Source organism: Ixodes scapularis, unplaced genomic scaffold (genome assembly GCF_016920785.2).
Source record: "Ixodes scapularis isolate PalLabHiFi unplaced genomic scaffold, ASM1692078v2 PGA_scaffold3__209_contigs__length_174095766, whole genome shotgun sequence".
NCBI classification, from domain to species: domain Eukaryota; kingdom Metazoa; phylum Arthropoda; class Arachnida; order Ixodida; family Ixodidae; genus Ixodes; species Ixodes scapularis.
The window spans coordinates 120,237,693-120,262,772 of record NW_024609868.1 but is presented as its reverse complement, the minus strand read 5'-3'; the positions used below and the strand labels follow the sequence as shown (position 1 = coordinate 120,262,772).

The following is a 25,080-nucleotide window of genomic DNA, read 5'->3' as shown; positions in this document are numbered from 1 at the left end:
CGAAGCTTGCAGAGACATGGGGTAAATGCGTTGGCAACGATATATCTGAACCAAAGAATATGCCTAATTACTTAACAGTGTCAATATATTTCAGGGAGCTACATGTACAACCAAGGCAGCTGGATCAGTGTAACAGAAATGATGAGTCCAGTTCTACACTCTTCAGTGGATTCCTGAAGCAAACAAGTCTGGTTTTGGATGTGTTAATAGTAATATAATTGTCATAAAACCAGTCCATTAGACGTGCAGATTCATGTTGCAATAACTGCAGAGCTTGGCAATAATATAATGTGACTAGAGACAAGTAAAGTATCATCCGCATACTGAAAAAAAGTTTGCACCTGTCTGTCTATGCTGGAAAAAGCGGTGGAGAAACTGCATCGTGTCGTCACCGGTAGGAGGAGCCTAATCTCCACCACCAAGAAACTACATCGGAAGAGAACTGCACCATGACGTGTCCGGTGACGTCGCCCAACAGTGGCGATTGAGTTGAAACTACATCGTTCTTTTTTTCCCTACAGGGAATTTCGGAGAATCGCCGAGTACGCTAGCGCACACCAGCTCGGAGCACCTGGAGCGAAAGCTCGCGCTGCAGAACCCAGGGATCGTGGGTTCAATCCCCGCTCCTGCCCGTTTCGATCTGCTGGATGAGCATCGTACCGGCGTGCGGTCGTGTACTGCGTGATGCACGTTAAAGACCCCGGGCTAGCAGTTGTACTGCACTGGCTAAATTGCTTATCTACAGTGGGTAACAATGTCTCCATGTTCAGGCAGACTAACCTCCTGCTGCATATATAACTAACGACAAATTTTACTTTTTGACTATGTTTGACTGCGTTAGTGCAACTTCTCTCGTGCTACACGAGAAAGAACAAAATGTTCTTTCGGGGGTTAAGTTTTCGGTGAGGTAGGAAGCAAAAAAAAAGAAAAGAGAATATTTCCCTCAAGTTGGGTTCGTAGTTGAAGAGGGGGAAGAAGAAAATCAGTTGTTAGTCCCACGGTGTGTATGGTCTTTTCTTTATGTGTATGTTTATTCTAGTTCAGCTGACCTGACCTGAAGTAGCTGCTTTAAAATAAAGCATATCTCGCTCTCTCCACCTGAAGTATGAACAAACTAGCTCAACTTAAGCCTGTTACCGTTGCTTCCTCGGCTTTTCGCTCAGCCAAATCGCTTATATGGGGTGCACTCGAATGCAAACACAATCGTGTTAATTCGTGTAAGAGTATTTAGAATATTTATCGATCACGCCGCTGAACTTGCATCGCTCGAAGAACTTCCTTTTTGTGAGCGCCTTCTCTGCTTGAGTTTGTTGGAAACACAGCCACTTCGATCCGAGGCAATCGATGATAGCGTTGGTGGCATCACCAAGTACGTGACTCACAGAGTACTGGAGAACACCAATGTTTTCGTCGCTCCCGACGGTTCCCTAAAAGCCGCCAGCGGCGTAAAAGCGTAGAGCTGCGAGGACTTGTTGTTCGACCGTCAACACACGGGGCCCTTCAGGACAACGCTGGAGCTTTCCGCGAAGTTGTCACACAACCAGCGAGTCACCCCTTTGGTCAGTTGGTATTCGCCCACAAACCTCGCATCGCTCGTCTCAAAAGCATCCCGGTGATCTCTAAAAACTCGATCCGCTGGCGAACCCAACAGTAGAGATGCATATGTCAGGGTCGCCATCTTTTACGATGCAGATTGATCTCTGGCTTCGCCTCAACCACTCAGTTAACTGCATCGTCAAAGTGCATCGTGACGACATTTTGACGTCACCTCTAACTGCATCATTTTACGAGCATAGCTCAAACTGCATAGGGAAAAACTACATTTCAACGTCATGTCACGTGACCCGAGAGAAAAGCCAATCAGTGCCCGATGCAGTTTTCTACATCATGTAGTTGGCGTTCCAGCATAGACAGACTGGTGAGCCTTGTTGAGATATCATTAACAAAAAGATTAAATATCAATGGAGACAAAACCAATCTCTGGCGCACACCGGCTTTTAGCATCAGCCGAGCACTTTTGAAATTTCATAAAGATACGATTTGGGAGCGGTCAAGAAAGAAATTTTTAAGCAATGCAGTAAATGGACCGCGGAAACCGTAATTCGACAGTTTAAAAAGAAGCATCTTATGACTGACCGTGTCAAAGGCCTTGGCGACATCAAGAAAAATTGCACATGAACATAAGTTTCGATCAAAAGCACTGTGCAGTGGGTCAGAAAAATCTTCCAGCAGTGGTTGAGTGCCCTCTCCAGCAACAAAACCATACTGGTTAGGTGACAGAATGTCGTCTAACCAGTATGGTAATGTCGTCTAACCAGTATGTCAATGAAACTGGACATTGCAAGATACAAATGCTTTTAAAAAATCTCTACAATGCAAGGTAATATAGAAATAGGGCGATAGCACTTAGGCTTGTTAGGCGATCCTCCCTTGAAAACAGGTTTCACAAGTGCGGTTTCGAGTTCAATTGGGATGACGCCAGAAATCAAGAACTCACTTATCATGGCGAGAAGTACGTGCTGAACATGTCCAAAATTTTGGCAGAGAAAATTAATGCGAATTGTGTCAACACCAGGAAATTTATTGAGTTTTAAAGAAAACAAAATGGAGTGTAAGTCGTCTATCGTGAGAAGAGGAAGAAACGCTGAGTTTGATATACTAATACTTGCGCTCAAGGCAAGCCGTTTGAAATCACTGTCTCGCGCAAAGCCCGATGGCGCTGCAAAAAGTTTGTTAAAGTCGTTCACTACTGATTGCAGATTTGTGCCGGAGTGTTTTTGAAGGGAGTCAAAAAGCGAAGCCTTCTCTCCACGCTCTGTAAAAGAATTAATCAACTTTCATGTTTCACTTGGATTAGATCTTGCCTCAAAGAATCTTCGCTGAAAGTAGCATCGTTTGGCAGACCGTATAATTCCATTAGCTTTGTTCCGAGCGCTTAGATACTCTGCTTTTAACTGCAAATTTTTTGGTGAACGACGGAAACGTGACCACAACGTATCTTTTTCTTTGATTGCAGTCATAATTTCAGAATTAAACCATGGCTTATAAGACCTTCGTTTGAAATTAACCTTTTTCTTGGCGGCACAATAAAAGGATTGAAAAACCTCGATGAAAGCTTTATAAACATTGGAAGGTTGTATGGACACCAAGAGTTCGTTCCAGTCAAAGGCAGCGACCAAAGCATCGAATTTCACCGTATCCGTAATTGAAAGACACAAACAATCGCGCCTGGTTCCTTGCTCTTCAGGTGCCTGAGCGTCTAAACGACATCCAACAAAAGTAAGGATCGGATAGTTTCTAAGTCATTACGGCGGATTTTACAGACATATCCGGAGCACCAATATCGATATGGTCAATACAGGAAACTACTAATTTTTCAAACAGAATTTCTTCTCTTGTGGGTAAGGTGATAAAATTTTCAATGCCATATTTTGAAAGTAAAGACAGATAATCACAAACTATCGATTTATCAGGTTTAAGAGTATCAATATCTAAATCGCCAATGACGCAAAATTGACCTTCCGAACGAAACTGGTTGAGCAGGCATCTAGTTCAGCAAGAAAGAGCGAAACATTTCCTGAGGGAGGCCTGTAAACCGCCAACAAAAATAAAGAAAAACCTGACAAAGACATTTCAACAGCCAGTGTTTCTGCATGGACAAGAGATATGCTGCGAGACGATAGTAACTATTTATCTTTAACGTATATAGCAATCCCACCACCTCTACCATGATCACGGGTGTAAAATGACTCCTTATACCTATCGAGAATAAATTGATCGCATTGCAAAGATGACCCACCAATTTCAGTTAGAACAAAAACATCTATCGACGCGGTAAAGGTATTAGTTACTGCACGAAACTCATCCCAGTGTTTACGCAAACGTCGAATATTTACATGAATCAGTGTTAAAGAGTTATTAGAAAGAGGGCCCAAAAGGCTGAATAAATGAACTAATGTCTGGAACAGTAAAACAAGTTGTCATGTTTTACACCAGTAGCAGAAGGTCGTTTTTTGTGCTGATTCGAATGGCTGGCGCACCTTCGGCTTTCCTAGCAAAAATCTGACAGTTCTTGGTCCACACAAAACGGTATCCTTTTTCTTTGACCCCAGTCCTCGCCAGGCAAAAAGCTCCTTATTCGCAGATGTAAGGTTGTCGTTGAAGAATAACTTTGGTTTGTTTTCTGACAGGCACAGCCTGTGGAGTCTACCACGTGCCGCCATCCAAGCGTCTTTTAGGGTGACAGAGGCGAAGCGAATCCAAATAACCAGAACTGAGTCCGGCTTTTTGGTAAGACGGTGAATTGCCAGGATAGCTGACGACTGAGGTGTTGGAAGGTTAAGTGGCCTAGCTAGATGGCTTATGACCTTCATTAAATCCTCACCATGAGAGAGCGGAAGACCATGCAGTTCCATGTTGAAACGACGACTGTATTGTTGCATGTCTTTAAGCACGTCTTTCAGTCTCTCAATGGTCTCCGACTGCTGTCTCATTGTTGCCTTAACCGTGTTAACCTCATTTTTAAGTTCTTTAACTGCTTCCTCATTTGTCATAGCCAGAGCGAGCACGGAATTGTACTTCAAGCTAAAAGAGTCAACGGTCGTTTGTAATCTTTGGACCGTGTTGCGAAGCTCTTCGACAGCTGGTTTTAACGCCAACAACTGGTCAACCTTAGATGGTTGAGGCAACAGCGTCTCCACACTTCTCCTCAATGAATGGATCTGGTTAAGAGTGGCATTGATTGACGCCAGCTGACTGGTGAAAGGTGCATAATCTACAATCTACTCCCTGCTGCCGTTGGTACGGGAGGAGTTATCTACTGAAACGTCACCGCTAACATCGGATGCTCTGAGGGTGGCGCCGGTACGGCAAGTGGAACACTTCCAAGTGTCTCGCCTGACAACGACCATCCCCGCGTACGTCCCATCTGCGACGCCAGAGCAGGACTTACCAAGATGGTAACAAATACTTTACTAGGAGGAATGCATTCCACTCTGCTCATTTGCATTAGACAGAACGCCTACAGCGCCGAATCCAGCCCTGACGGAGGGGAGGTCCGCGTCAGTCTACGCGCAAGTGCACGTGGATGTTCGCGGCGGCCGCGGCGGTGTCGTCTCCAATTCCACCTAAACGTTTCAAAAGTAGCGCAAGGTGCGTCGATGCACTAGGCACGTGAAACGTGCGACCCTTGGGAAGATCATGGCGCGGCACAGCTCAGCAAAGTATTTAGTGCACCACTGAGCTAGAGTTTAGACGCCATGTTATTCTTAGAAGTGGCGCGCGGCACGCGTCTCGCGCATTTCCACAACAATGAATTTGGTATGTAGACAGTAGAACATTAATATCATCGATAGCCGAGACCTCCCCGACGATAGATGGCTCTTGCCAAGCCCAGAAAACCTGTCCGCGCCGAGGCTATTGTATTTCAAAGGAGTGGAATGTATTCCCCCTAGTAAAGTATTTGATGGTAACCCCTTCGGCAAGACGCACACTAGAGTGCCTTCATACACACGCGCGCTTTTGCTTCAGTGGTGACATCTCAGCCATTTTTCCGCCCAATCGTTCTTTTATGCATTTTGAAGTGCGCGCAATCCGGCGTCACTCAGCCCGAGCGCGTAGCTTTGGCTAATGCATAGGCGCCATTTTACCGCCCAAGTCGCGCACCGAGTGCGCGAGAGCGTCACGCGCTGGCACTTTCAGTGCAACAATGGATGTCTTCACCCTGAGACAGACAGACATGTAGGCACCACTGATCTCTATGACAATTGCTGGATCGCGCTTCCCCGCTTGTTCGCTGCAGCGCAAGTGAAGCCACCGGGCTTCACTCGCTTGGGATACGATTTGCCGTTTTTGCTAGCCTTTGCTGCGGTTTTCCAGCGTGCTGACGACACGTTTTCTACTCGTTCGTCGTCATTCGCCGAAGAAGGTTTTTGAAGACTCCGTGTATTGTTGAGACTTGCCGTTGTGAACACGTGGAAAATTTTACGAAAGTGCAGTGTCGCAGGAAAAAGGCACAACGCGTCGAAAGGAAGGGCTGGCGGCGTGTTCAAAGCTTCCTTGGCACGCCGAAGTGCCGTGTCTGTGCCTTCGCACGCTTGGATACCGACCAAGAACCGACGCCGTGTGTATGTGTTCAGCGAGTGCAATGTGCGTGAAGCTGTTCGTGCCTCTGGGTCAGCGTCTTTTCCCCTCGCGGTTTAGGAACGAGCTTAATCCAGCGTCCACTAGCGACGGAAGATGGGGAGAAGGTACGTCCTTTTTTTCGTCCTTAGACGATTTACACAATACCGTGCACAACAGCTCCTCATCACTGATCAGTGCTGGCTTATTATCAACCTACTTAATTGCACTTGACGTTTGAGCGCGGCTCGCCTAATTGTAATTGGTCAACAGATTGCACACGACCATATCGGCCGCGCTTCAAAGATTTTCATTCTCGCCGTCTTCTACTTTTGCTTTCGAAACCCCCCCTGGCTCCACAACGTTGCCCTATTCGTGCTCCCACGGAATCTATTAGAGTAGATTTGGGACATAGCCATGGTTAATATAGTACATAAGAACACGTACGGATCTCCCCCTTTTATTGATAGCAACTCACCGGAACAGCTGGACGATCCAGAACTCCGTGGCCGATATATATAAATGATCTAAAGGCATCTACGCGCGACACACGCTCAGAACTTTGGCGCGGCGTCAATTCTTGACCGGTATCCAAGCGTGCGAAGGCACAAAGATGCATCACTCGGCGTGCCAAGGAAGCTTTGATCACGCCGCGACACCGGCGACACGTTTTCGACGAGTTGTACCCTTTGATACGGCTTCACGCACATTGCACTCGCTAAACACATTCACACGGCGTCGGTTCTTGGTCGGTATCCAAGCGCGCGAAGGCACAGAGACACGGCACTTCGGCGTGCCAAGGAAGCTTTGAACACGCCGCCAGCCCTTCCTTTCGACGCGTTGTGCCTTTTTCCTGCGACACTGCACTTTCGTAAAATTTTCCACGTGTTCACAACGGCAAGTCTCAACAATACACAGAGTCTTCAAAAAACCTCTTCGGCGAATGACGACGAACGAGTAGAAAACGTGTCCACAGCACGCTGGAAAACCGCAGCAAAGGCTAGCGAAAACGGCAAATCGTATCCCAAGCGAGTGAAGCCCGGTGGCTTCACTTGCGGGAGCGGCAAGCGCGATCCAGCAATTGTCATTGAGATCAGTGGTAGGCACCCTAACGCACACGTCAGGGATCTGCCATGTGTCGGCAGAGCGTGAGCACATTTGGCACAGTCCATTATTAGGGAAGGGCGAGTACACAGCGATAAGGCAACAAAGACACCAGTCAATACGCACTTCTCGAACAAGTGTAGAACGAGATGAGTCAGGGTTGTATACGAACACTCCACGTGGCAGTTTTGTGCTGAGCTCGAGCGCAGTTGCCCACCCGTGAAACTGCACGGCACAGAGAATCAATAGGTGATACCTGACGGAATGGGCTCGCGGTCCTCATAGATCCTGCCAGCCGTAATCAGAACGGTTGCCGTACTTCTCGCCGCCATATCTTTTTGTTACTCAGGTCGAACTAGGGCGTGAAGCTTCAACAAGAAGAGTTCCAGTCGGAGAGAACTTCCGTAGAGCGTGACGCCAAGGAATATGGTGGATGCTTGCCTGTGAAGTCGATGGTCAGATCAAGGTGATAGGGGCCCTTGGCGTGGGAAATGACTGAGCCCGGAGTGACACGGTGCTTGATAAGCAGCATGGACAGCGTGCCCGTCGTAAGAGAAGTATTAATTACAGGGGAAAATGTGAAGAGCTCTTGATGCGAACGACCGCCCTGTCGGACTTCTTCTTTATAATAATAATAATAATAATGATAATGTTTATTACACATAAATTCAGAAACAGTACAAGTACGGGTATGTCCATGTCGTGTCCGCTCGTGTGTACCAGCACCAGGGACGGAACGAGAAAAACGACGACGACACGGGCACGCGGGATTCCTGGGACGATGTAACCGATGTAAATGAGCATGTAAAGTCCTTATTTCAAATAGTAAACATTGGCGACGAGTAGTGAGAGCAAAAACGGAAGTAAGGCATGGCTACAGGAGGAGTGCACGGCGTCATTGAGCCCTTCTCGGGCAAGAACTGGGCATCCTGAATCCAGCGTCTCAAGTTTTACTTCAAGGCAAACGACATCAAGCTTGAAAAGAAGAGGCGAGCACTCCTTTTTACGCTATGTGGTCCCGACACTTTCGATGCAGCGTGCGCGTTGGTCGCGCCGAAGACCCCTGGTGAAGTCAGCTTTGATGACTTGGTGTCTCTGCTCCAGCAGCACCTCGACCCAACACCTTCGGAGCTCTACAGCAGGTACGTCTTCCAACAACAAAATCAACTGCCTAACAAGTCGATCAGCAACTACGTCGCCACTCTCAAAAGATTGTCCGCGGACTGTAACTTTGGAGTACTGCCGACTACGATTGCCGCATCGACGTCGTCGCAAGAAGGAACCACATCTTCTGTTCTCTCCACGAACCCTTCCATGCTGCAACTAGACGTTATGCTTCGGGACAGGTTTGTCTGTGGCGTCCGCAATGAACGCCTGCAACAGCGACTGTTCACCGAGAAAGACCTGACTTTTCAACGAGCCTGGGACATCGCCCTGGCAACGGAAAGTGCGGCCAAGCAGCAGGAATCAATCAAAGGAATGTCCAACCCAACGGAAATTAGCAAAGCGTCCACCAGCGCAGTTTCGGGAAAGACATCTTACAAGGCAGCAAAACTGGAACAACGTTGTTGGCGCTGTGATGAACACCACAGCCCGAAAACATGCAGGTTTGCGACCAGCCACGTGCCACTACTGCCACAAACAAGGCCACATCGAAAAAGCATGCATTCAAAAGAGGAAAACTTCCGAGAAAGGACTCCCACGTAGCAACCACGGGGACACAGCACGAGCGACTTCACGAGTGAACCATTCTAAGCAACAGGTGTCAACTCTGCATGACCTACACTCAGTAGCCAGTGAGGCCATCGCTCCCAAGTTCACAGTGATGGTTCACGTGAACAACAAACCAATGACATTTAAAGTGGACTCAGGTGCCGCTTGTACAATGATCAGCATTGACACTTTTCGGGCAACCTGGCCAAGCAGCTCATCGGAGTTGAAACAAGGTGACATTCACCTCACGACCTGGTCCGGCCAGGCACTGCAAGTTTCCGGTACAACAACGGTGGCTGTTCGCCACAAAAGCAAGACGTACCAGCTACCCCTACTTGTGGTTCAAGGCTCTGGATCCAGCTTGCTTGGACGGAACTTGTTCGGAACGCTGGGCATCACAGTCAGTGGCATCCACCTGACAGGAGGAAGTTCCGATATTACACAACTCCTCCAAGATTTTGATTCGTTTTTTTCCGAAGATATCACAGGACATCCCGGAGCACTGGTGCACCTGGAGTTGACCGAGGAAGCGAGGCCCAAGTTCCTCAAGGCACGACCTGTTCCGTTTGCCCTCCGTTCTAAAGTCGAGGCGGAAATTGACCGACTTCAGGAGCAAGGGATTTTGGAGCCAACACAACACTCTGATTGGGCTACTCCGTTGGTATTGGTGCGCAAAAAGGACGGGAACCTTCGATTTTGCGGCGACTATCGGAGCACCGTGAATGAAGCCACAAAGAAGGCATCTTACCCACTACCTACAACCGAGGACGTCGTGAGCACTCTGCGAGGTGCGACAACTTTCAGCCCATTGGACCTGGCGCAGGCGTACCAGCAACTCCAAGTGACTTCAGCTACATCAGAAGTACTCACCGTAAACACATTGAAAGGGCTTTACAAGGTAAAGAGACTTAACTTCGGTGCAGCTGCAGCCCCAGCCATTTTCCAAAGATTCATGGAGAACACTCTGAGTAGACTGCCCGGGGTCTGTGTGTACCTCGACGATATTATCGTCAGTGGCACCACGGAACAGGAGCACAGAGAACGGCTGACAAGGGTGCTACAACGCCTTCTTCGAGTAAACTTGCGACTGAAAAAGACAAAGTGTCGTTTCAGCGTGCCCGAGGTACAGTTCCTGGGCCACCGGATTGATGCCAAGGGAGTACACAAAACAGAAGACAAGGTACGAGCCATCGTGGAAGCACCAGCGCCCACAAGCAAGCAGACTATACTGTCGTTTTTAGGCCTGCTAGCCTTCTACGACCGTTTTTTGGAGCAAAGGGCTACAGTAGCATCATCACTGTATGAGTTACTACAGAAGGACAGACCGTGCAAATGGGAAGATCCACATCAGAAAGCTTTTGAAGAGCTGAAACAGCTGATTTTGAAGAAAAGACGGTCCTGACACATTATGACGAGACAAAGCCTCTCATCATCTCGTGTGTTGCCTCGCCTTATGGCGTTGGTGCAGTGATGGCGCAGCGAGACAGCTTGGGCAGGGAGGCTCCCATAGCTTTCGCCTCACGAACATTGGGTACAGCAGAACGCAATTACGCTCAACTAGACCGGGAGGGCCCGGCCGCGGTGTTTGCAGCTGACCACTTCCACAAGCACATTGCGGGACGCCACGTGACATTCGTAACTGACCATCAGCCACTACTGGGAATTCTTGGACCTCGAAAACCAGTACCGCAGATGCTTTCCCCCCGCATGAGACGCTGGCGTCTGAAGCTAGCGGCGTATGACTACGACCTTAAGTCCCGGGCCGGAAAGTTGCACCAGAACGCTGATGCACTCAGTAGGTTGCCACAACCAGAGCGCATCGAGGAACCCCAGGTCCCCGGCGACATTCTAATGTTCGAAGCATTGCCACAACCACCCCTGACAGCAGACGTTATAGTCAAAATAACACAGGAGGATGCCATACTCTCAAGGCTCTACACAGAGATACAAGAAGGTACGGTGCAGCAGCTGAAAGGCGATGACTTCAAACCTTACCGCAGAAGAGCCACAGAACTGGCTATTCATTGCGGTTGCATCACCTGTGGAACAAGGGTTGTCATACCTACAGCTGCACGGGAGCAAGCCATGAGCCTGGTTCACGCAGGACATCGAGGAGTAACAGCTATGAAGACTTGCGCTCGAATTTACTTGTGGTGGCCAGGGTTGGATGAAGACATTCAAACAACCGTTGGATCTTGTGATCCATGCCAGCGTACACAGCGAAACCCAGCAAAAGCCCATATTCCGCCGTGGCCTCAACCGTCGACACCGTGGCACACACTACATGTGGATTTTGCAGGTCCCGTAGAGGGACGCAATTTCTTGGTGGTGGTGGATGCCTTCACCAAATGGCTGGAGGCTGGAGGTACGTCAGGTAAGCCATCCTACGTCGGCGGCAGTAATCGATGTGCTGCGATCCCTGTTTGCGACGTTTGGAATTGCACATAAAGTAGTGTCGGACAACGGGACAGCTTTCGTCTCTGCTGAGATTGCAACGTTCTACAAAAACAATGGGATTCAGCACGTCACGTCTGCCCCGTACCACCCTGCCACTAATGGGCAGGCAGAACGCTACGTGGGCGAACTGAAGAAGGCGCTAGCACGGGGACCATCTGGATCAGTGAACCTAGGGCTGTCAAGGTTTTTATTCCGTCCGCACTGCACAGTCCATCAGACGACGAACATGACCCCGGCTAAGGCAATGTTCGGGAGGGAATTACCGACTCTTCTAGACCTTGTTTTACCCACCAAAGCTACACCACTGGCAACAGAGAAGTTACCTAGAAACCGCCAGCTGCAGGTGGGAGGACATGTCATGATCCGAGAGTTCCTGAAAAAACCTGAATAAACTAGAGGCACATTGGTCAGGAAATTCGGTTCACGATCATGGCTAGTGCAGTGCAGAGAAGAGACAGTTCGCCGACAGTTGAACCACATTTGGAAGTGTAACCAAAAGCGAGAAGGTAACGACTCGAAGTCATCTGTTGAAGAACCTGTGCTGCGAAAATCGACAAGGACGAAACGTCCGCCTGCCAGGTACAGGAACTCAACATAGGGGGCAGAGGTGTCGTGTCCGCTCGTGTGTACCAGCACCAGGGAAGGAACGAGAAAAACGACGACGACACGGGCACGCGGGATTCCTGGGACGATCGGGCGCCATCCACCTCGAACGTTTTCATGTGTGACGTATTTCTCGATGCAACCAATGTAAATGAGCATGTACAGTCCTTATTTCAACTAGTAAACAGTCCATGCTACATTGGGCTTGTGGTACAGGACCCGGCAAGTCGGACGACGAAAATATCAAGTGGCTAGTACAAAGAGATGAAGAAATAAACTGTAGGTAACATTTCGAGAACTCAGGCGGCATAAAGTACTAAAGGCAGATTTTGGGGAATCGCACTAAATTGTTACAGTGGCCAACCATGTTTCTAAAGTTCTCCTTGTATTGGCGTTGAAGGCACTCTCCGGAAGCTTGTTGAAAACGAAGGCTACGTAGTAAGACCGAACACTTTTGCCGTAAAAAGTAACACATGAGGGGGTAATAAATTGTGGTGTGCAACAAAGACTCCTTTCGTGTACAAAGGGGCACTTAAAGTCACAAATGTCGCAACGATATAGTTTGCAAAAAAAGAAAGAAGTAACATTTGGCATCTGTAGAAATTTGAAAACATTAATGTCGGGTAGAAGATCCATCTGATTTATGTGTTTTTCAACAAAGACTTTATTATACGGTCCAATTATTTTGCCACAGTTCCACGCAATTCCCAAACACTGTAATATCAAATGGACGACAAGTGCGAGTTCCACGACCCATGTCAGAATAAAAAAAACACACCTAAATATTTAACGTGATCAAAATACTCGAGATGAGGACACTCAAAGTCAAGGCAACTCGAACAGTGTAATGCTACTAGCAAGTCAAGGCTCACTTTTTTTTAGTTGGTTCCTGAAGCAAACCAGTTTTGATTTCGACGCATTTATTGCAAATAAATTCTCGCCGAACCAGTCCATTATTTGCGTCGTGTCATCCTGCAATAGCCGTGCGGCATTATCATACCTAAGATGACGGGATACCAGTGCGGTGTGGTTTGCATATTGAAAGATGGCACAACTAGGTACTCTGGTAGAAATATCGTTCACATAGAGGTTAAAAAGTACCGGGGACAAGACAGGTCCCTGGGGGACACCAGCCTTAATCATTACCTGTGCGACTTTAAAATGCCCAACTGATACGATTTGGGAGTGATCGATAAAAAAGATTTCAAGTATATTAAAGAAAGGGGCCACGGAACCCGAAATTATCGAATTTCTGAAGGAGAAATTTGTTGCTAACAGTATCGAAGGCTTTTGACATGTTCGTGAACATGGCAGAGGAGAAAAAAAAAGGTTTTCGAACGAGCTATAAATCAAATCAGAAAAGTCTTCTAGCAGAAGCTGTGTGCTCCTTCCTGCCATGAAGCCATACTGGCTACGGGAAAGACTGTCAGAGCTATCAATGAAACTAGATATTACAGTAAACAGACATTTCAAGTATTTCCCCGATGCATGGCAGGATTGAAATAGGACGATAGCATTCGTGCTTATCTGCCGTTCCTTCCTTAAAAATTGGTTTAACCAGCTCCGTTTTCAGATCTGCAGGTTAGACACCGAACATCAAAAACTATTTTTCATGCGTACAAGAACCTCCTTGATAGCGTCAAAGTTTCGACAAAAATCGCCAACACAGATCTTATCAAATCCAAGCTCCTTGTTTCTTCTTATCACAAACACAATGGAGCGCAATGTGCATAGGTCAAAAGACGATAAGAACGCAGAGGCCAACATTCTGAAGTCACCACTTAAATTGGCTGACACATAACCATGGTATCTTGCAATACCTGACGAAGCCGAAAAAAACTTGTTGAAATTATTCACGACTGATTGCAAATTCATTCCAAAGTGCCTCCGCAGAGAGTCGATGACTGGCTGTTTTGATGCGCGTCCTCTGAAGTAATTAATAAGGCTCCATGTTTCTCGCGCATTTGACCTTGTTCCAAAAATTTCTGGAAATAACGTTGTTTTGCAGACCTGATAAGCGCGTTTACTCTGTTCCTTGCACATATAAATTCTGCCCTTAAACTTATGTTATCTGGCGCTCGACGAGAAAGCGCCCATAACGCTTCCCTGGTTTTAATGGCTACCAAATGTCAGTATTAAACCAAGGTTTGTATGACCTGTGCCTGAAATCGACCTCTTTTTTTATTTTTTAATCTGCGTAGAATGACTGCCAAGTTCCAACGAAAGCACGGTACAGACTAGATGGTGCAACGGACTGCAGCAACCCAGCCCAGTCGAACGCAATGACCAACGCATCAAATTTCACCGTATCTGTAATCGTTTCACAAGCAGATTCTGTACTTTTTTTCCTTTTGCTTCCCTGTGAAATGTTCTAGGTGACAGCTAATAAAGTAATGGTCTGAGAGCTTTTCTGTAATGACTGCAGATTTCACCAAAACATCAGGAGCCCTAATATTACTGTGATCCATGCAAGACACTACCAGTCTCCCAGGCAGATGTTCTTCCCTTGTGGGGAGGCCTAATAGTGCTTTCCATTCCATATTCGGCCAAAAGCATTAAGTAATCACAAACTATGGATTTGCTGGATTTGAGAGTGTTGGGAACTGGGACGAAACGAACCAGCTCGGACAGCGTTTGGATTCGAACTGCTTTTATTGCTCGTGCTGCAGAGGCAGCTGAACCTCGTCGTCGTCGTTCATGGCGTAGGCTGGCTTGGAGTGTCGCTGCAAGGCTACCCCCTGTGGAGCCGTTGGCACTGGAAGGGTCCATGTGATGTGCTTGGTTTTTGTTGCAAGCGCCGAGGGTGCTGACGGGGCAGGAGCGGTTGCAGGGGATGCAGAAGATATGGCTTGTAGGTAGGCCGGCTTGACAAGGTCGGTCGTGACTACGTCACGACGGCCGTTTATGTCTAGTGTAAAGCTCTTCGCTTGCCGATCCAGCACTCTGAACGGGCCGTCGTAGGCCGGTTCCAACGGTCGACGGACCTGGTCGCGACGTAAGAAAACATGCGAGCATGTCACAAGGTCTTGGCTCACAAATACGTCTCGATGGCTCCGTTAAGCTGGAAGCACAGGCCGGAGGAGATTAATGGTTTTTCATTAAGTCGTCGACGTAGCCGGTGGGGTCTTCTCTTGACTCGGAGGGAAACGAAGAGAAGAATTCGCCAGGTAGGCGCAGTGGTGTGCCGTTGACTAACTCTGCTGTAGAACAGTCAAGATCTGCCTTGAGCGCTGAGCGAAGGCCTATGAGTACGAGGGGAAGGTGGTCAGCCCAACGTTCCCGCGGCTCATAGGTGGCGAGAGCTGCCTTCAACTGGCGGTTCAGCCGTTCCAACATGCCGTTGGACGAGGGATGATAGAACGTGGTGTGGATGTGTCGGACGCCCAGGACGGTGACGAAGGCGGCAAAAAGGGAGGATTGAAATTGCCGTCCCCTGTCGGTGGTGACTACAGCAGGGCAGCCGAAACGGGACACCCAGCCGTCGATGAAGGCTGCAGCGACTGTCTTTGCTGTCATGTCAGGGACGGGGAATGCCTCGGGCCATCTGGTGAATCTATATATACACGTCAACAAAATAGCAGGCTCCCCGTGATGATGGAAGGGGTCTCACTAAGTCTATGTGGACGTGTGCAAACCTTGAGTCCGGTGGTCGGAAGTGTGAGATGGGGGTGATTGTGTGTCGCGTGAATCTTGACGCGTTGGCACTGCACGCACGTTCGTGCCCAGCAACGAACATCCGCGTTCATGCTGGACCAGAAAAAACGAGCAGTTATTAATTTCTGTGAAGCACGGATTCCTAGGTGGCTCTTGTTGTGCAGGTTGTTGAAAAAAGCGCGACGAAATGCTGGTGGTAAGAATGGTCGGGACACACCAGTTCTCGTCTCGCAGGTAACTGTTGTTGGAGAAAAGGCGGTTGCCAGCTCCTCCCAGTCCACCGGATCTGCTGAAGAAATAGCACTGACGCGGGAGAGTGCGCCCGCAGCAGTGCTTTCATGGCATTGAAATGGCGGATATCGACGGTAAACTCTGATATAAAGCAGAGGTACCGGATGTCACGTGCTGTGTGGTCGCTGTGGTTTCATTGGACTGCGAACATCAAGGGCTTATGATCTGTAAGAAAATGGAAGTTCCGGCCCTCGAGGAAGTGGCGAAAGTGTTTGATGGAAAGGTACACTGCCAGAAGTTCGCGTGCGAAAGTACTGTATTTTTGTTCTGGGTTCTTCAGTTTGTGGGAGAAAAATCCGAGAGGCTGCCAGCCATTGACATTCTGCTGAAGAACCGCACCGACCGCTAGGCTTGATTCGTCGGTGGCGAATCGTAGCTCTGCGTTTGTAACGGGGTGAATGAGCATTGCAGCGTCAGCGAGCGCCTTTTTTCGCTGAAGAAAAAGCAGACGCTGCATCTTCGTTCCACTCAAGAGGCACAGAGGGTTCTTGGTGGCGAGAAGATCCGTCAACGGCTTGATCAGTTGCGCACAACTCGGTAGGAAACGGCGATCAAAATTTAGGAGACCTAGAAATTCGCGCAGTTTCTTCAGAGATGTTGGCTGCGGAAAGTCTCGAATGGCCGTAACTTTTGCATCTAAGGGTTTGATGCCTTACGGTGTTACCTGATGTCCTAGAACTTCTATAGTCGTCACGCCGAAGGTGTATTTGTTCTGGTTGATGACCAAACCGTAGTCATCGAGGTGGGTGAAAAGAGCGCGCAGGTGCTCCTCATGCTCGGTGTCTGACGTGCTGGCGACCAAGAGATCGTCGAGGTAAGCAAATACGAAGTCTAGACCTCGGGTGACCTCGTTGATTGTACGTTGAATTGTCTGGGCGGCATTCCGCAAACCGAACGGCATCCTCACATACTCAAAGAGGCCAAATGGTGCGGTGATGGCGTTCTTTGGGATGTCGGCCGGCTCCACGGAATCTGGTGGTATGCCTTCACCAAGTCGATCTTGGAGATTATCTGGCAACCAGCCAGGGTCGTGGTGAAGTCCTGTATGTGAGGAAGCGGGCACCGGTCAGGCTGGGTGCTGGTGTTGAGTGCACGGTAATCACCGCATGGTCTCCAGTCGTCGGCAGTTTTCTTGGGGACCATGTGTAGTGGGGAGGCCCAGTTGCTCGATGATGGTCGAGCGATGCCAAGTTCGAGTATATGCTCAAACTCGCGATGAGCATTGAGTAGGCGTTCTCCAGACAGCCGTCGAGGACGAGCGAAAACAGGGGGGCCAGAGGTGATAATGTGGTGAGTAATGGTGTGCTTGACCGGTGACTCCCTTGTGTGTGGCCTTGTAAGGTTCGGAAAATTCGCGAGAATTTTCTCATAGGCTGTTGATGGTGAAAACGCTCCAAGTCCTGTTGCCGTGGTCGTAGAGAGCACGCCATTCACGGAGAGGGGTGTCGTCAGGTCCATGAGGCGTCGTGAATGAATGTCGACGGCCAGTTTGTAGAAGTTGAGAAAGTCCGCTTCCAGGATAGCCTGATTAATGTCGGCGACGATGAACAGGCACACTCTTAGAAAAAAGGTATGGATAGTCCTCCCTTAGGGGAGGAACGGTCTAGTAACCTATGTTCCTTTAGAAAGGGAGAAACTTTCGTCCCTGAAGCAGGGGAGCAAAGTTCCTCCGTCGCTTGCATCTCAATATGGCGGCCCCAAATCGAGCAAATCAAGCCCAATAAGGCTTGACGAGGACGCTACGTCTCTTGTACGGGACGAGAGCAGCAGCAAATAGAAGCGTAACACGAGCTCCCCGCAAAATGTGTTTATTTCCGAAGCCAGATTCCCCCCACAGGTACAGAAACTTGCGTTTCGAAAGCTGTTACTCAGTCTTCTCGTCGACAGCACTGCGATTTTAAACGGAGACAACCGATACCCAGTTACTTTGCGCACTTTGCGTCTTACATTTGGTGTTCCTCGAGGCACAATTCCTTCGCCAACCGCACATAACGGAGAAGGGCAAACTTAAACCGCGAAACCAAAAGCCGCTTTCGAAAGAACAAACTCGAAGCCGCTGTTTATCGCGTAGTGTGAAAGAAGGTTAAATCGCTAGCCACCAGATGGCGGGGCCAAGCAGAGTAATTGCAAGCAGCTAGGCTAGGTGGCGCTAGGTACCACCCAATTCATGTTCTACAAAAAAATAATTTGCCTCTCTCAGGCAACTACTCCGCTTGACACCCTCTACTATACACACATTACGCTTATTACAAGCATCAGGTGAACAGACATTGAGCACATACACGGCGCACACTAACATCAATAGAACGGACCACCACACTAACCCGAACACTACACCCCTGCTCTGCGTTTCCGTCTTTTATACTGGTCGTTTTGAACGTACGGAACTTTTCGGTGACTCCCTAAGCAATAAAAAATATTGCCAGCGTGTTGATTTTTTCCCGGCAATGTCGTACCTCTGAGAGTATTTTGAATGGCTCAGGGGATGAATCTCTTATTAAAAAGTAATCGCTCGATCATGCCGTAATTACTTGAAAGCCAATAAATCAAGCCGCTCCAATGCGGTTCGAAGCCATGAGTTTGTCTCCCCACACGGCACGTCGTAGCCTGTATTTCTATTGGTTTTTCTAATTGTGCTGTTCGCGCAAAGCTGCAATTGCCGTTTTGAATTAATCTCTGTAGAGCAGATATTCACTCAGCTGGAAATTGAGTGGCTGAGAAATCGCTTTTCGATCAACTTGAATGCAGTCAAAGCCGCGACTTGCGGCAGGTGACGGAGCTACGCCGTGGCGAGCCCGAAAACTTCTAGCGCTCATCCCAGCGCGCCACTTGGAGGGCAGTTTCTCCAGGAACCGTAGTATATTTAAACAGCAAAATAAAGGGTAGCTTTTTTTTCGATTTTACCTACTATTGTTTTTTAATGCCGAAATTCCATACTGTAAATATACGTACTTTCCGTCACGATTTCGTACTGTTCAGTCCTTGCCCCAGAGCGCGATCGCTCTCGGGGACGAGACAATTCCGACAGTCACATTGGCCACTGTACGATAGGAGCCTCTACTGCTCAGACCAGCGTTCCAACATGACTATCCGCACGTTGATCGATTGCACGTAATCCCTCAAGTGGTATTAAACTTTTTAGTATAAAGCGGAATGTCAGCCTGCGACACCCCGCCCCCTCCGATCACGGCCCGACCAGCGGCATCAATGCCCAACAGTTTACGATCTCATCTTCTTGTTACACCACTGACACGCGAACACACGGTCACATCGGCGATAATTCCAGTTTTCTGTTCACAACGCACAACACTGCCATCACGATGTTGCAGCTATGTTGCTGACACGCACAAACACAGAACCACGTTGAACGCCGGTTGCACTCGGCATCGGAAAACAGAACCGAACTCAGCACGGAAGGCACCCAGGCAGCCGGCAGCAAAACCTGCCTGTCTTGGACGCAGTTCCTGCGGTTTCCATAACGTCGGTAACGTCGACACAGTTCAGCGTGGTTTCGCTACTGTAGTTCCGTGCCGCGCGAGTCCCGAAATCCGGAGACGACGGCCATCCCCCAGTGTACGTGGCGCTGCTGGCACTGGTCCGGAACTTCGCTGTTTCTAGCGGCTTCGTTTGCTCGTTTCATAAAATTAGTGATAAAAACGTCAATGCAACCGAAATGTTCTGCACGTTTAGACTAGAAGACGGAATTACAGGCGGCCTTCGCTGCCGCGGAAGCTCAATCAACTCAGCAGCTATTTTTTAAACAACGTGCGGGACCTGCTCGAAAAACGAAACCGAAAGAAGATGAGTCGGGGGGGCGAAAGCTTTCTCCCGTCTGCTTGGAGAGAGGGAGGAAGAAGAAAACAAGAAAACAGGGTCCGCAGGACATCGGCTCCTGCTTTAATTCCAACTTATTCAGTGCTAAATAATCAATATTGTTCTAAAACTGGTACCCAAGTGCGGGCGAAGGTGTGGGTTATCGGCGGACACCCAAATTTTCCTAAGTGGTGCGTGACATTTCCAAGGTACGTGGACTTTGTTCTCGGGCGGCGGGAATCCCCGCTAAGCCTAACATAGGCCGAGCACAAGTACTGCCGTTGGCGGCGACCCGCCGGCCGCTAGGCCTAACCCGTCGGTGATCATGTTCGAAATGATGGACGAGACAACGACGGCCACGTCAACAGGAGAGGCTGTAGCTCCATCGCTACGAGTCGGCAACGTCGACGGGCGCACGTTCATCGAGGTTCCCGGGGAGCGTATCGAACCGGAAGAGGTCGAGGGATGGAAGGTCTCTGGCAAGCGAATCAAGGAGATCACGAACGGCACAGAAAGCCGTGAGTTCGCTGCAACCAACCGGTCGTCCAGGCCCAGAACTAGGGCCAAATACGCCGAGAAAGTCGCATCGGCAATCACGAAAGGGGCACGGATGCCAGTAAGCATGCCGAAGGAGGATATCAAGATAGTGGTCAGGCCACGTGGCTGCCTCAATATAGCAAAGATGGGAGGCCCGGCTGCCATGGCGGCGGTCACAAGGGCGGCGAAGGTCACAAGGGAGGAGGCTGGCGAGGATACCGTCGGCATAAATACGCAGCAGAACATTATAGTGATTAGCACCTCAGACGAGCGGCGGGCTACGAGATACGCTAAAATGACGTCCATTAGCGAGGGAGGCAAGACGTATGATGTCAGCGCCTATTAGCCCCGAGAGCGAACACAAGCGTCGCTGCGGTCGCCGCGCCCTGATTGGGTGAGGCGCACCGTGACGTCAGGGGGAGTACTCCGCTCCGCGACCTCGCATCGGCTCGCTTCCCAGCACCGGTTTCCTGGTTTGGCGTTGTGTGCCGCAAGCTCTTCGAAGCGCTGGACTTCGTTTACCCGGTGTACAGGACGTTGAGTTAGGCTGATATTGACGTGCTTCCGCACATTTTATAAGCCTGCTTGTCTCTTTTACCTTGAAAATTGGGTTACAAATCCCGAAAGCTATCGGCGGAGGCAATTCCGCCGATGAACCTCACCGCCCGTCCACACGACACAAGACAATTTAGCGAAGGATCGGTGGAGCGTTGGCGCAAGTGTTTCGGACGCTGGAATTCTGTTCCTTGCATGTTCATGACTTAGGAGAATATTACATCCCGCTTTGCAGGCATTTGAAATTGCATTCATATCAAGGGCCTTTGGGTGGTCGGCAAATTAGCTCGGGACTCCGACTTTGCGCTGCCGCTCTGCATACGCTGGTTCGCAGATGTTTTAAAGGCCCTGTGTCTGATCATCTTTGAAGTGCTCATAGAACAGGGTTGTTTTACATAAATGTAGCTTCTTCGTAAATTAATTACATAGTTTATACACGTATGCAGGCATATTTCATAGAAGATGCACAATTATTGGAATTTAGTTTGTATGGTAGCAGCAAAAACGGCCGAATTACCCGCAGTTGCCTGTTTGATATGTATTGGACTGCCCAAAATATGCACAGCAAATGTGCCGTAATTTGGAATGTTTATACTTTTTCCTGACACTTTTATTCCAGCTTTGGTTATTCGGAAAATACACCGTGTAGTCTGAATTGTCATTTCCAATTAAAAGAGACACTGCTGCAGGTCTCCAAAAGCTTCCTCAGCCTCCAAACTCCCTACAGCTGTACTCTCTGACAACAGATGAAAACAGGAGTAAAAGCAAGCATTCGAACGCCTGTCCAGTGGTAGTTGCAGCATTAGTAGCACAAAATGTGGAACCCGTGAAGGGCGAGATTCAGCGTGAGAAAAGGTTCTGGTATTTTAGCTTCAGGAAAATTCGATTTAAGTAAAAGCTCAATTTTAGGGCTTAACGAACTAATAACGAGCTAGACACCTTCGCTTACGTTTGTAATACATTACTTGAGGGTTGATATAAACAAGTCCACAGATATCACCCGTGTAGTCCATTGAAATACTATCCGAATCCAGCAAAGGTCAAATGCGAGCAATGTATGTAATAAATGTTCCTTGTTTTTTTACTTTGCCCCTGCACTTGGGCTGTCTTACTTGTGATTCTCTCCCCATGGCCCAGACCGTATTTAGCATGTTACCCGAGCGGCATGCAGCTTTTCTGCTTCGGCGAACTTGTTTAAAAACGGAGATACAAAACAAAAAATAGTATACATAACCTGCCAATTCATTCAGACCATCAGCAGCACTTTTTGTGCGAGATGGAAATCTATAGTGATGCTCCTGCAATTGTGGCCATATTTCTTTATTTTCATATACCAGCTCCGATTCATGCGTTGCCTGCCCTGTCAACCATGCTTAAAATGTTGGTTGAAGTTTCGCCTCAAGCTACAGGCCATACCTCAATAAAGGCACATAAAAAAAATATTTAACTTCCTACAAAAAACACGCAAAAAAAATTAAATAAGAACGAGCGCGCCGACAGCTAGCGTCGTCGCAGCCTCCACAGGGCGAGCGGGGCGAGCCGGGGAAAAATTCTCTCCTCGCCGTGACGTCACCCCGGTTCGCCGTAAGGGGGCGCCACGCAAACTTCTCGGGGCTAATAGAACGGCACCTGACGGAACAGTCAAGGCAGTCATTCGAGGCATAAACATAGAAGAGACGGCGGAGGATATCACGGAAAACATAGTGAATACGAACAACCCCACGGCAGTGGAGGCGCACAGAATCGGAGAGACGACCGCGGTCGTAGTGCTCTTCGCGGGGCAGAAGGTACCGCATTACATCAAGTACGGCATAGTTTTGATCAAGTGTGGATTATATCGCAAGCATTTCGATGTTTGCAAGACGTGCGGTAAACTGGGACATAGACGAGACGTGTGCCCGAATCCCGGAAACAAGTCCTGCTTCGGCTGCGGCATGGCGAACCCGGAGGAAGGGCACGAGCTGAAATGTCAACCGCAATGCAAGCTATGCGGGGGCCCACATCCAACAGGGGAGAGGGGCTGTAAAAACAAATACAAGATGCCATACATAGTTAAGCGACGCCAATGGGAGCGCAAAGCGGAGGCCGCGGAGCAGCAAGTGGTAGACGCAGACTTTCCACCGTTTAGGTCGCGCTCCATCGAGAATCCGCGCAGCGTATCGAGACGACGAGCCGACAGTCGGAGAAGGGAAGTCAGTAAGGAAGGCAGAAGCAACAGTCACCGCCGCGACGTAGCGCGGCCGAGGGAGGGAACTTCCTGGGCAGACGCTGTCAAGACAACTAGGTCCGAGAGCAAGCAACCCAGTGTGAATAGTTATTACGAGAAGAAGAGGCAGGAGGACCTGGCAGCGATGAAATCCCTCAAGGACGAAAACGACAAGCTCAAGCGCAGAATCTCGGAGCAGGATGATATAATCAAGGAAATCAATGCGAAGCTGGCAATCTTGATTGGGGAGCGACAGCAACAGGCACCACAACCCGTACCAGAAAAGACGACGGAGACCATAGTCGAGGACGAATCAGAGACCGAAGTGGACCCCAGAGCCGATAGGCCAACGGAACCAGCCCCCCAAGAGGAGGGCCATAGAAAGCATCAGGGATCGAAAGATCATGGATAAGCTCAAGAGACACGATGAAAGATTGGACAGAATGGAGGAAATCTGCAAGGACACTAGCGAGCGCCTCACATCGCTCGAGAAGAACATGCAGAGTATGTTGGCGCAACTACAGGTACAGTTACAAGCACAAATACAAGCGCAGATACAGAGCATGGAAATCGGCATCATTACCAAACTCCAACAATCATGGACGGGACAGGGCGTGCAGCAACAACCACTCCGCCAGTAAAAGGCCTCCTAGTCTGGCACTGGAACTGTAACGGTTTTGCACACAAGAAAGCGGTACTACAACAGCACTTGCAGAAAGTAGATAGGAAACCAGATGTGATCATGGTACAGGAATCTAATGCCACGGAGACACCCAAGCTCGCGGGATACCGATCGCACAACAGGCCTCCGGATACCTGCGAAACGCCCAAGGGGAGAGGTAGGGGAGTCTGTATCTTCGTACAAAAGGGTATCACATTCGTAGAGCACGAAACACTAGAAAAGAGCACCATAGAACACTGCACGGTGGAGGTTATCACGGGAAGGAAGAGAAAAGAGAGTACCTTCTTAGTTAATGTGTACAGCAAGCCAGCTCACACGCAACAGAAATTCAAAGCACTGTTTCATAAAGCATGTAGGGTAGCGGGAGGAAACATGCTGATGGTATGCGGCGACTTTAACGCAGCGAACCAAGTGTGGGGGTACCGCAAGAAAACGGCCAAGGGAAGAGACTTATTGCAGGACGCGCTGGACGCAGGGTTGAGTCTCGTCACAGATCCCGAACAACCCACTCGAACGGGAACATCGGTTTCCCGGGACACCACCCCGGACCTCACCTTCGTCAAAGTGGCGGGGAGGAAGAGAGAGGTCACTTGGAACAACACGGGCTATGACCTAGGAAGTGATCACTACATACTAGAAGTCCTCATCCCGCTGGAGGGGAAAGGTGGTAACACTGAGAAGAGAAAGCACCGCGTCACGGATTGGGACGCCTTCAGGACGGCACTCACTAGCTGGCAATCAGAAATCACGGATATCGATCAATGGTCGGATAACGTTAATAGGACGATGGAGGGAGCCACGAAGGAGATAGAAACGGACGAGAGTATAGACAGAGTGGACAGCAGATTAGCTCACCTACTGGAAGCTAAGCAGTCAATCAAAGCGAGATGGAAGGGTCAGCGCACAAACAGAAAACTACGGAAGAAGATCGCGGAACTCAATCAGTGTATAGAAGGCCATTGCAGGTTACTCTGCGAGCACCAGTGGACCGAGGTATGCAACGAGGCGGACGGTCAAATGAACAAGAGCAGGACCTGGAGCATGCTCAGACATCTCCTCGACTAGACCAAGACTGAGGGGTATCAGCACGACAACCTTGCGAGGATCCTACACAAGGCCATTAGCAAGGAAGGGGAAGTCGAGATCAAGAGGCGTCTGGACGAGAAGTATCTACCGTCGACTCCTACAACGGAACACCTGGAGTACCAGGGTACCGACAACGAGACCTTGGACAAGGACATTGCAACGTGGGAAGTCAGAGCAGCCATGCAAAAACTCAACAGCAGATCGGCAGCCGGTCCTGACCGAGTTACTAACAAGGCGATCAAGAACCTCAGCGAGGCGG

The 25,080-nt window shown here is 49.1% G+C and overlaps 2 pseudogenes; one reads left to right on the top strand and one right to left on the bottom strand.

Annotated features, from left to right (window-relative positions):
* Positions 1 to 4,051: 4,051 nt before the first annotated feature.
* Positions 4,052 to 20,082, bottom strand: LOC115329084 (annotated as a pseudogene).
* A 7-nt stretch (positions 20,083 to 20,089) lies between these two features.
* LOC115330724 lies at positions 20,090 to 23,858 on the top strand (annotated as a pseudogene).
* Positions 23,859 to 25,080: the final 1,222 nt, after the last annotated feature.